Source organism: Micrasema longulum, unplaced genomic scaffold (genome assembly GCF_059751315.1).
Source record: "Micrasema longulum isolate JH-2025_06_02 unplaced genomic scaffold, ASM5975131v1 h1tg000455l, whole genome shotgun sequence".
In the NCBI taxonomy this organism is placed as follows: Eukaryota; Metazoa; Arthropoda; class Insecta; order Trichoptera; family Brachycentridae; genus Micrasema; species Micrasema longulum.
The window spans coordinates 201981-215154 of NW_028277654.1; the positions used below are offsets into that span (position 1 = coordinate 201981).

Below are 13174 nucleotides of genomic sequence, written 5' to 3' on the forward strand. Positions count from 1 at the left end.
AATAGCAAGATCGGCACTTTTCTAATACAAATAAAAATAGCAGGAAAGTATCATAAAAAACAAATAAACACAAAAATAATACTATAAGTACTAAAAATGTAAAAAGTAGTACTGCAAATTTATAAAAATCAAAAATTAAGTGTATAAATTTTTACTTTAAAGTTTTAACGTTCTACGGGCTATCGAGGCAATATCGTTGGTCCGTCTTTTTGTGGCCTTCCAACACCTCCTTTGTTTGCCCTAGCCTCCATTTTATTATTCAGGGTTTCCACATGACATTATTTTGTCTAGCCGTAGTATTAGCATTCTAATATTAAATAAAAATTAGCAATAATTTTTGTCCAACTCCCAAGCTGTAAATTGCCTTCTAACCCACGGCCACGTACAGCTCACCGTAAAACCGGTAACTTTGTTGCCTTTTGGGATTTTTACGGTTGTATAACAAAATACGTGGCGAGACTAACTCCCAGCCACGGGTCCTGCCTTAATAATCGGTAAGGGTACATTTTGACTTATCGCGTAAATTTTGAGCCAATTGGAAAACCGAATCGTTTATTATAAGGATAAATGGGTGGCTGTACTGTTGATATTATAATCAAATAATAAATGTCAGAAAAAACTTAATTGTATTTTTAAATATTTATATTGTACGAGCATCTTTTTTGTACATAACTGTTCGCATTTACGTTTTTTTTAATTTGCTTTGTAGCATGCTTTTTTTGGTTCCCACGCACCATTATTTTTATCACATAAAAAAAATATATATGTTTATTTTGTGATGTTCAGCGTAATGACGAAATTCGTCGCTATCCTACGAGGGGAGATTAAAGGTTTCAGACTCCCCAAAACAAGAATCCAGGCAACTCAAAACAATCTGTATCACAAAGGACTTACGATGTTAAGGAGTTGCCTAAAGAAATTTGAGATGCTGGGTCTATAGCATTGTTTCGTGGGATGGCGATGACTTTTGTTAAAAACAAATATCCATATGTGTAAAGTGTCACCGGAAAGCGTCTTGATTTTATAACAATGTTTTGGTTTTGAAATTATATGTATATATAAAAATACAATATATAATATATATATATATAAACAACAGTCTTACGCTTCAGGTACCAGTCTAAGAGGCTATGAAATATTCGAGTATAAAAACACCCTTTTATATAAATATTCATATCAATCACGTCGGGAATCAAACCTCTTGCACGGTAGGCAAACGGGCTGACCCTTACACCACGAGGTCGACAAAAAAAACATCCCATCAGTTGTGTAGATTTGATTATTCACTCTTTTCACAAAAGTGCTATTATCTCAGTTTTCTTTTTCTATGGCTGGCTGCTTTCTGCATTCATTTATTGTTGTTATTTTTATGTTACATATTTATAGTGGTAAGTTTGCTTTTACTACTTGAGACAGAGACGTCGATGATGAAAAACCGACGCCTTGCATGTGTTATATTTTTAGTACATAGCGTAGAACACACCGGAAATTCAAAAAGGATTATAATTTTACGACGGAAGTGAAATGGTTGAAATTCGAAACCGATGGTTAATATTACATGAACGTTGTTTTAATTTGTGAACAGATGGTTGGCTACACTGAACTTTCATTTGCCAATGAATATATTACCAATAGTCAACAACTTTTACTTCCAAGAATAAAAAAACAATGATTGATTCAAAATGATTTAGTTTTCTCATTAATAACGTCAATTTTTATTTATTTTTATTTTCATTTCAAAATACAAAAAAAAAAGTACAATACATAATTGTGTTCTCATGAGTTAGCAAACTCATTCTGGGACAGCTACAATTAATAAGATTATCAGATATAAATATATGTAGTTATACATAATTAAAACAAAAATGCACAAATCTTTGAGACTTTAAAAAAAAAAAACTAATATATTATTTATTTAACATTAGCTTACATAAGTCAAGGGTCAGCGAGAAATAGTTGTAGGAAATTATATTTTAATGTAATATGAATATTATTGGTAGGCTGATTAGAAATTGATTTAAAGTGAATAGGCAGAAGGTTATATTGAGTAGAAGCATTGTAAAGAAGATTTAAGATTTAGGAAATTATATTTTAATGTAATATGAATATTATTGGTAGACTGATTAGAAATTGATTTAAAGTGAATAGGCAGAAGGTTATATTGAGTAGAAGCAATGTAAAGAAGATTTAAGATAATTAATTAATTTAGATAATTAATTTTGGATAGTCAATTTTGGCTAGCAAAATGAATTATCGTTCTAATAATTTCACCATCCACACAAAACGGTGCATAGGGCATTGTATTTGTACTCCAATCGCAGCGTATCAGCGTCGATAATTTTTTCACATGAAGGCAAGATGATGATAATATTATAAATGTTAAAGTGTGTTTGCCTGCTTATGTGGGTTTTTTTCATGTCGCAAAAAAGCGACCGATTGATATGATTTTATGCATAGGTAAAGCCGGAGAGCTGATAAGTGTCAAAGGGTACTTTCATTCCGAAAAAAAACATTTCATTTCCGCGAGAAAATTCTTATTGGAAAAATGAATGAGTTTCATTAGGTTTGAAAAAAATAAACGTTAAGGAGGAGACTTGGATGATCTAGGAAAAGCAATAAAAAAATGTTTTTTTGAAATTGTCAAGTAAAATAAATCGGGCATATAGCTTTAAATGCATTAAAAGCCCTAAGTATAACTTGGCTACGCGATAGCTATGTTACTCAAATAAATCGCATCGAATCAGTTCACCTAAATTTATTTAAAAAATTGGTTCACTTGAATCACTGGAACTTTTCCTTAATCTGTCGAGTATTTCAAAACGTCGACTTAATGCAGATTTCATTTGCATCTTTAAATACTTAATGGTTTATATGATGTCCCAACTATTCTTCAAGGGCGAATCGTCAAAATAAGCGATTACCATTGTATCTGACTTTGGAAAATAATGTTTTATAGTAAGTATGTTTATGCGAAAATAAATTCAATAATTGTTATTTCATATATATTATCACCACCGTTTATATCTTCCTACAAAAAAATATCTATGAGTACGCCCAGCGCCCAGCCCGTTTTCAGTGAACGATGAAATTAGCCGATTACCTCAGTTTATTCCTCAATACAAAAAAGTACACTATATTTTACATCATTAACCGAGTCAGCTTTTTTAGTACTAAAACAAGCTTGCAGATTGCAAATAATATTTGAAGATTCCCTATTTGGAAACTAGTATTTCGAACATTATTTCCGAAGGACTATTATTCTTTGATAGGATATCGTTGACATATTATTCATCGCACTGGCGGACCCGACAGACGTTTTTCCAAAAATCCAGTAATAATAAATAAATGGGTAGAAATTATAAGGAATTTAAGAAAAGAATCTGATTGAGATCCACATAAAACAAATGCAGTTTGTAAATATTAAAGAACAAACTTTTTTTATACACAAAAAAGCAACAGCTTCCATTTTTTTGTAAATGCATTCCCCCCAAATGCAACCCTCGTAGATCGACGAATAAAACTTTTGTGCTCTATACTTATTGTTTACACATTAGATTGAAGATTTTAATATCTACAAACACGCACAGCGCAAATATCTATATTTCTCTAAAAACCGCACGTAAATCGGTTAAGCCGTTTAGGAGTACAGTCAATTCACACGTACAGAGGAATTATATATATAAAGATAGGACATGTGGCGTTCGCAGTTGCCGTTTTTGGCATTATTCATTTTAAAAGTAATCGGCTAGTGTTTAGCGTTAACTTTTGCATTGTATTAAAATAGTGTAGAATAAAGCTACGCATTTCGCGTGGTCAATATGATTGTTGTTTGAGTTGATTTTCGCAGAACCACAGAAAAAATAGTAATTTATCATTATTTATTTATTTATATATACGCCCAATGGGCATTTTTATGGACACATTTATGCATAGAAAATTATTATAACAAAATTAGAAAGACTCGATGGTTTATAGTAGACTTTGTGAGAGTGGAAGCGGGAGAGAGGTGTTTATAATTTAATTTGATTCAGTGATCGTTCGAAAGAAGACAACTTGTTATCAAAGAAATCAAGACTAGTATGTTTGTTGGCAGACCTAAGAATTCTGGGCATACGAGAATGAAAACCATAGTTACTTTTTTGGTTATGGGTATGAAAAAGTAAGTTTTGTCTGAGGTTTCTAGTTGGAATATTTAATTTTATTAAGCTCAGTAGTTCAGGCGCATCAAAGAGTGAGTTGAAAATTTTAAATAGGACTATAAGGTCAGATTTATTTCGACGGTCTTGAGGAGAAGATATATTCAAGGTAGTTTCTAACTCATTATACGTATATAGATCTCTGGATAAGCTTAACCTCCAGCCTATCTTTCTTAAAAATTGATGTTGAACTGAGTCAATATTCTTGATGTGAACATCATAATATGGAGACCAGATAAAAGAGGGATACTCTAGGTGCCGGCGAACTAGGGAACAGAAGAGAGTTTAAGGGTATTGATATTTTTGAAGTCAGCTTTGCTTCTGTTAATAAACCCAAGAAGTTTTAAGGATTTTTTGATAACATGTTCAATATGAATTGTAAAAGAAAGTTTAGTGTCAAGTATAATACCCAAATCTCGTATACTAGACACAGATGATAATATTTCATCGTTATATTAATTGCATATTATGTAGGTACGAATTAATGATCATTTTACTGTAGATTACCTGTAAAATAAATCACGTTTTTAACTTTTGATATAAATAACTTATGTAGTAGTAATATTTTCGTAGTTTCGCATTCATTAATATTTTTTTACTGAAAACGGACTTGATCGATTTTGATCTCCGCTACACAAATAAGTAGGCTGTTGCTGGTTCAGACATACGCGTTTGATACGTCTATTCTTATACAAAGTGATAGTTCCTACTCAAGTAACAAGCTGATTATTCATAATATTGTATTTTATGAAACATGACTCCGAGACATCGAGTATAGCGGTCAGCGAACTTCAAATCGCTGTATTGGAAAGTGTACTACTTACTTCTTGACGGCAATCATATCGGAAGTAATCGACACCCATATAAACATAATACGAATGGAGAAGCTTAGGGCAAATATGATCACTAGTTGAATGACGTCATGCAAAAATGTCAAGCCACAAAATCGAAAAAAAAATTGTGTCAGAGTCACGATCTAAAAGTGATATTCTTACTTTGAATAAACAGTTTGATATATCGCACTATCAGTGCTACGATTTTTCAAAGTTTGTAATTCTGAAATTATACCGCCCGTGACGTCACAAGTTCTCGTCAGGGAGTTCTGCTAGTAGGTGAATTGGCTTCCCGAAAACCGGAAATCTATTACAACAATCTATTTTTTTTCATACATTTTCGAGAAACTGCCGTACAACTGAATTCTCTAATTTTTACCACTTGTAAAAAAACATGTTCAAATCTAATTTCCCGTAGCACTGTACTTCATTATTTACAGTTACAGTTACATAAATGCGTCGTTTATTTTATTATAACACAGTATATAAAAATATACAATACAATCAATTTTATTTGTTTCAAACGATTGGTGCTTTAATAATTTTACATTAGAAGGTAGCAAGAAAACGGTAATTTTAAAAACAACTGCAAAGCGTATTATTTCAGTAAATATTTTTTCATATTAATAACATCATCATTATTTCCCTTTCCGCACCTAATGGTGCATAGGGCACTGCATCAGTACACTAACCGTAGTGTATCTTGATCATATTTATTACATTAAGGTAAGCTGCTCAGCCTTACGCTTCAGGTGCCGGTCCAGGAACTGTGAAATATTTTAGTGTAAAATCACCTTTTTTAAATAAATATTTCGTGTCAACCATGTCGGGAATCGAACCCAATACCTCTTGCATAGTAAGCAAACGCGCTGACCTCTACACCAAAAGGCCGACATAAAATGTAATTAGTAGTTGCTTGTGTTTCACAATCTTTATTGATTGAAAAACTGAAGTAAAAATATATTTTTTACGAAAAGGAAAAAACGAGAAAATATTTATACGATGATTCCTCATCCTTAGGAGGAGCCTGAGCTACTTAGCCTTGTAAAATGCATATATTTCTACATTATTTTCTCATCAAATTCTTTAGTTAAGTATTTTCGATATATGTTGAATATTTTAGGGAAAAAAATTGGCAATTAATGAGATGAGACGATTTCATGTGAGATGTATTTTAATCAAAGAAAAATAATATTATCTTTACCTTGACCTAACTTGCCCCGATGTCCCCTTTCATTTTTATTTTCAAGTTGTGTGATATGTGTTGTTTGTTCTTTTCACGTCCGTAAATGCATCAGCGGTTTTTCCGTTTCAACACTTCTTCAACATGATGAACCAACACCACATGTGTAATAAATAGTGCATTGCGTCAATTAGTGACTTTAGGAACTGTTGCCTAAATAATGACTGTAAGTATTGCTTATTAGTGATTAATCTGACTCAAGGCGAGAGGCAATGTATTGATAATTGAGACATGTCCTCAAAGAACCTGTGAAACGATAAAAATACTTGTAAAATTATGTTTGTAGTATTTTCTAAACACGCATTTATCCATTAATGAACTAGCAACGTTAAACAATAATTAATATCCAGTACAGATTTTTTTTAACATTCAGCCACAGAAACATAAAATTCAAAGAAGCAGATAAAACGATTTTATAATAATATCGAGGCTATACAGACATAATGCATTATGTCAACAGTCTTTATATATTTTAAATATTTTGAAATATAGGCTCTTGTGCCTATATTTAAAAATATACAGTGTCATAAAATTTGAAATCAACAGATTGTCCAGAATAAAGATTACTATTTGAAAGCTTAAAAAAAAAATTGTGGGAGAAATAATGCGTTGCAAGAATAAAAAAGCTTTTAATGCGGTTATCTTGGGACTTGTTTTAATGACATCGGTAGCTCAATCACAAAAAAACTATCTACGTGCTAATAAGCGACGTCATAACAATTTCTCACCATAGTTGTTTATACGAATACGATTCGCGATCACAATGGAGCATCCGTGAACACCTAATATTAAATGTCAAAATATTTGCGTTTCGCGACGTATAATCCTGCTGCCCAATCACATATTTGAATTTCACCGGTGTAAATATGGAAAATATTCCAAAATTGCTATTTTTATTTATTATTTATCATGTTATTTATTGCATTTGGCCGGCGGTTGGCAAGTCAAATGTCAAGAAAAGCAGTCGCCATAGTAATTGTAATTTAATTTTTACTTTTTTGTATTAGATACTCCTTACTATTTTGCAAATGCAAAATATTGTGAATTTTTTATAGTAAACGCCGATTTTTCGCCAGTGAACTGTATTTATTTACGAGGAAAACAAAAAACGAACCGACACGAGCGTTGACTTAGAGATTACACACGCGTCGACTTATGACTGTGATAACTTAAACATGTTCATTATTGTTGATTGTGATCGCAAAAATGCTTGGCATGTTTTTAAGCACATCGATAGTTATTTGTGATTGAGCTACTATTGTGTATTCTGTCAGTAAAGCTTCGATATGTTACGAATATGATCCATAATGTGTGCAATACTTACGGGCTTGAACCTTGGACCTATGATCCGTGAGTCCGCAACGCTAGCCACGGGACCACAACCCGACTTTTGATTATTACTAATAATTAATAATTATAAAATAAAGTAGAAAGACACAATGGTATATAGTAGACTTGGTGGGAGTGGAAGCGGGAGAGAGGTGTTTATAATTGAATTTGATTCAGTGATCGTATGAAAGAAGACAACTTGTTATCAAAGAAATCAAGACTGGTATGTTGATTGGCAGGCCTAAGAATTCTGGGCATAGGGGAATGAAAATCATAGTAAGTTCTATGGTTATTGGTATGAAATAGTAAGTTTTGTCTGAGGTTTCTAGTTGGGATATTTAATTTCATTGAGCTCAGTAGTTCAGGCGCATCAAATAGTGAGTGTTCAATTTTATACAAAGCAAACAGTTTTCCCTAAAGATGGCTCCTGCAATGGTAGCCAAAACATAGGAACAAATCCAACACAAAGAAGATCACCCAAAAAAGAAACAAGTTGATGCTAATTACAAAAAAAGTTCTAGAAAACATTTTGAGTAACATCTAAATTTTGAATAGTGCAGTTCACAAATTGAAAATCCGTTTTTATTATGACACATCATTAAAAGACTTGCACAAAAGAGGCAAAGATTAATTATTTCTCAATCTGTTTCATAAAACTCTCTTATTTCGATACATATTATTTAATATTGATTATTGCGAACCCGATGATATAATACTGAAATAATAGACGATGATGTAACAGTACGTTGAGGTCACAGTGACGGTGTAATAAAAATAAAGTAACGACTTACCTTCCACGGAACTAAGACGTAGATCCTTTATTTCCTTTAGGATCACTTATCTTTTTTACGTCATCTTTTATGTCCTTTGTAGAAGGAACACTTGGTTATGTTAGTGTTATGAAGTACTAAAGAGGCGACATCTAAGGCGTGGTATAATGGCTTGTAAAGTAAGATAAAACATACCGAAAATATTTCGGAGTATGAGGGAAACCCCACCATTGAGATGATGCCTTTTGTGTTTTAACCTTATGCAAATTTAAAAAAAAACTGTAATTAACCATCCGCATTATAAAAACACATTTTGTCAGTTGTTTCCAAAGCACAAAACCTGTGTGTGTCATATCTACAATGATTTTTTGCTTATGAACGTCAAGATATTGTGTTATTGCTAAAAAAAAATTTTAATCGATTTTCGTACTAAAATATTTTTTTTACTCCTCATTGCCATATATTTTATTTTATTTGACACTTTATATCCATATACAATATATATATATACATATAAGGGCGGGCATATTGCCTTAAGGCAATTTCTTCCTACCTACCCAAACCGTTCAGTTTGAGAAAATTATAAATACATGGACATATTGAATCTTACAATTTTATACAAAAATTAAAAGTAAATTAACACTATACTATGAAGAGATGAGATGGGATATGAAGGAAAGAAGAAGGATAAAGGAACGATTTAAATATTTAGATAGTGACATTTCAATCTTGACTTAAATGTAAATAAAGAGGGGCGTCTCTAACATTAGTGGGTAGATTATTCCACAATCGAGCGGCTACTACTGCTATGCCTGATAAAGAGGAGGCAAGAAAATTAGAGCGATGACAGGGTATTAAAAGGGTTGTCTCGTTACTAGAACGAAGAGATAGTCCGTGTTGTGAAAGAGGTTGGATGAGCTCTCTCAGATAAACAGGCGAATGAATATATCAAATGGTTTGAAATTTCTTGTAGAACATAACCTCATATTGCACTCGTTTTTGTGATTTTTGTCAAAAAGCTGCCTTTTTGCTTATGACATGATGGCTGTATAAACGGCATTTAAAAGATTATTTTTGAGTATGTTCTAATATTTTTTAGGTAATTTACATTAATCCTTATTTTGTCTAAATTATTTAATTTAATTTAATATGATGTGCGGTGTCAGAGAAATTTGACGAATGTGTATTTTAGAATAGTTTTTCTATCACTCTCTCGCAGACCATCACCAAAATCTAATATTTTAATAGTCAAAAACATTTAAGTTTGTAAGAGAAAATTCTTGATGGAAGTTCATTGTAATTTATTATATAAATAAAACAAGAGTGATACTTTAATCCACAAATTTGGAATACTGGATATTCCAAATTTGTGGATTAAAGTATCACTCGTGTTTTATTTAAATAATAAATTTTAATAGTCATGTTATATTTAATAAAAAAAAATTAATAATTAAACAATTAATTTTTTAAATCTCACGAACTGATTTTTATGCAATAAAACCGATCCGGCATTGTTCTTTTTTCAGTATACTATTTTTACACTGTACTGTATGGAACGTATTCCCCGTGTAAAAAGAGTTTCCAGTGTATTTACAATTTTTTTGAATATTTTTTTTTCAGTGCAACTGGCCCTAGGGTGCTAAATAGTAAAATAAGAGATTCAATAGTATGTATTCACTGAGGGCTGTCGGCGTGGAAAAAAGAACAATCTGTCTTGGTATTTTATTATTAATATGGATACTTTATGAATAGCCATAAAATCGCTTACAAATCCCATGGACAGCCAGAAGAACAAACGTCTCAAAATTGGAGGAACTCAAGGTGAAAGTTCGCCTTTCGGCCGTTAGCTGCCAACGTATTCTGCAGTTTTTCGGACACATAGCCAGACGTGACCTAGAAAATTTGGAGAAAATAATAATCACGGGCAGTGTGCCAGGACGAAGGAACAGAGGCAGAGCTGCAGCTCGATGAAACCTCGAGCTAAAAACTCAAGAAAATTTCACAGCTAGGTGAAAACAATGTCACGGGTGAGGAGTCACATAGAGCTGTGGAGAGGACACAGAATTGTAAAGGGCGGAGACGCATTGTCAATGGAATAGCTGGGTAAAGTACTAACGGTCACGACCCTCAGAACTGAGGAACGACAGGAAAGAAGAGAAAAGCGTCAAGATTCACGAATATTATTTTTAATTTGTGTTGTGGGTAACTAATATAGTGCATCCGAGATCATAATTAACCATGACCCTGAGAGCTGATCAACTGAAGCCCGTAGGGACGATTTAATAAGGCCATTCGAGCAGATTCAGTAAGGCCCACAGGGCTATTATTTTAAATTACAGATTATTCGCTATACAATGTTAATCGCTTATCGCGTGTTGTTTTGGTAGCATTATTCTGAGTGACAAATTATTGTTTATTAGATTGAGCGTTTTTGTTAAAATGGGCAAATAGGCTGATTAAAAAAGAATTTTTAAACGACGAATTTTATTAATTTTTAAGAAAACTTAACCAATATTTAGCTTTTAACATTTTGTTTACTTTTGAGATGCAACCGGCCTAAATTTATTTAAATAATTTTAAAAAGAGTATGTGTTAAAATGGGTTAAAATTGACAGATTGCATTTACATGGATAATAATACACTATTGCGCGAATTGATGTGGGCACACACTCATAGTTTTTTGAAGAAAACATATGTATATATCTTTCAGTGTTATTTAATAGAAGATATGTCAACATACCTGAATTAAATATTCAATCACCTGAACGTTTATTAGACAATATATTTTAAGAAATCTATCTAAGCCAGGATTAATATCTGGTCAGTTTCCAGGATAATGAAAAAAACTCGCCAACATCTTGTTTGAAATATTTCAAAAATCCACGAAACACGTATAACTTGGTGAACGTAAGAAACAATACGGCTGACTTTGACAATAACTCGATGCAGTAAAAAACTTCTCCAGAATAACAGGTTATGTGATTATTTATATAAATAGCAATCGAAATTGCCTTGCAGTAGAGTAGTCGTCTTAAAATAATAAGGAATTACTAAGTGTTCCGATTAATTCGCACGATATTCTGTAGTGTATATAATACAACACTACTCTTGTGTGTATATATAAATATATTGAGTGCAAAATGAATCCGTATAGCGGTAAATATTGAGGTTATGTAGCGAAAATGTCATCTCTTTAATTTGTTTGCTGAAATTTTCTCCAATTGTAACTAACGGTTAAAGCTGCGAGTTTTACGTATGAGGAATTAAAAATTCTAGTTCATTTTAACCTGGACAAACAAAAGTGGGTGGATTACGGTTGAGCGCCCACAGATGCTCGGTTATTATTTGTGGACCGGATCTTTCTGTATTTCAGAAATTAATATGATCATACATAGTCAGGAACATAACATTTTAAATCCTCTTCAAAATTTGCAACAATTGAAGAAACACGGACGTTTAAACTTCAAACATAATAACACTAAAGAAAAAAATAGTTTGGATCATCCAAAAGAAAATTAGAATAACGAAACATCTAAATGCTAAGTAAATGATACAGAATATCGTTTTGTGATTAAAGTAAAAAATAATATCATGCCTAATAAAAAAATAATATTTAATCAAACCCACCAATAATGGTATATAACAACCCTTGTGTAAACTTCAAAAACAGGGGGATGACGCATACAAAGCTACTTAAAAAATTCAATCAAATGAAGAATGGAAAATACAAAAAAGAGAATAATCAGGAAACATAATGCGTCTAAATCTAATAACTTGTAATATAGTAAATGAAATTATTTTTGTTAATTGAATCGGCATTCACTTCGTAACACTTCATTTTAAATTATTATGAAAAAAAAAAACTTTGTTATTAGTGTTACACAATTTTTATTCTTTTACAAGAACACTACAACAGTTTCGGGAGAGCACTCCTCCCATCGACGGGTGATATAAAACTAATATAGTAAACACAGAATATTGTTCACAATGTCATAGAATTTAAACAAAAATAAATAAATTAATCAGTGAAACTTAGAGCAGGGGGGTTTTTGTAAAATAATAAAAATTGTGTAACACTAATAACAAAGTTTTATTTTCATATAAGTTATTTTTGTTTATATCGATTAAAATGTAAGTTATAACTAGCTAAAATGATTATAATACAAGTTATAGCTAGTTAGATAAACACATTACATTACAAAGGCAGAATAGTGAATGTTACACAGTTTGTAAAGTGGCCACTTAAAACAACCGATGACAGAAAATTAATTGAATCTGATAATGCCCAGACTTCTGTATTCCCTTTTCCAAATACTAATAAAAAATATATTCACATTATAAACAATAATTAATTATAAAAATAATGTAACCTAACTGGGGTTACCTGTGCCGAGAAGGACACTTAACAATATATATAAAAAAAAATTACACGTGAGAATATAGTGAGTGAGTACATTCCCACACATAGATAAACTAATTGAGTATTTTATACTGAAAATATTATTGCATAATTATTTTTTTGTACAAACTACATAGTTTTTTACTAATTTAATACTCCTGTAAAACAACCGGGTTGCAGTCCCGTGATAGTGTTGTGGATTCGCAGATTAAATGTCCGAAGCTCAAATCCCACTCTGCCACAAATTGATTCCGATTTTTTTAGTACAAGTTATTTACGATATTTAGGAAATGGTCTAAAAATTTAAATATTTGGTTAAGTAATAAAAATGACACTGCAACGGAGAGGGAAAACTTTTTTGAAGAGGAAGTTTGCCAGACATTTACAGGCTTATGACCTAGGCC

General features: G+C 31.8%; 1 protein-coding gene and 1 long non-coding RNA gene across 2 annotated transcripts in view; both read left to right on the plus strand.

The window, feature by feature from the left end:
* Positions 1-13174, plus strand: part of LOC148281467 (uncharacterized) — a gene marked incomplete at its 3' end in the record, with an annotated part of 88120 nt that overhangs the window by 11358 nt on the left and 63588 nt on the right. The gene's annotated exons all lie outside the window — the stretch shown is intronic.
* Positions 5406-12082, plus strand: LOC148281468 (uncharacterized). Its single transcript, XR_015822349.1, has 2 exons — positions 5406-6897; positions 11612-12082. It is a non-coding gene; the product is annotated as an uncharacterized LOC148281468 (long non-coding RNA).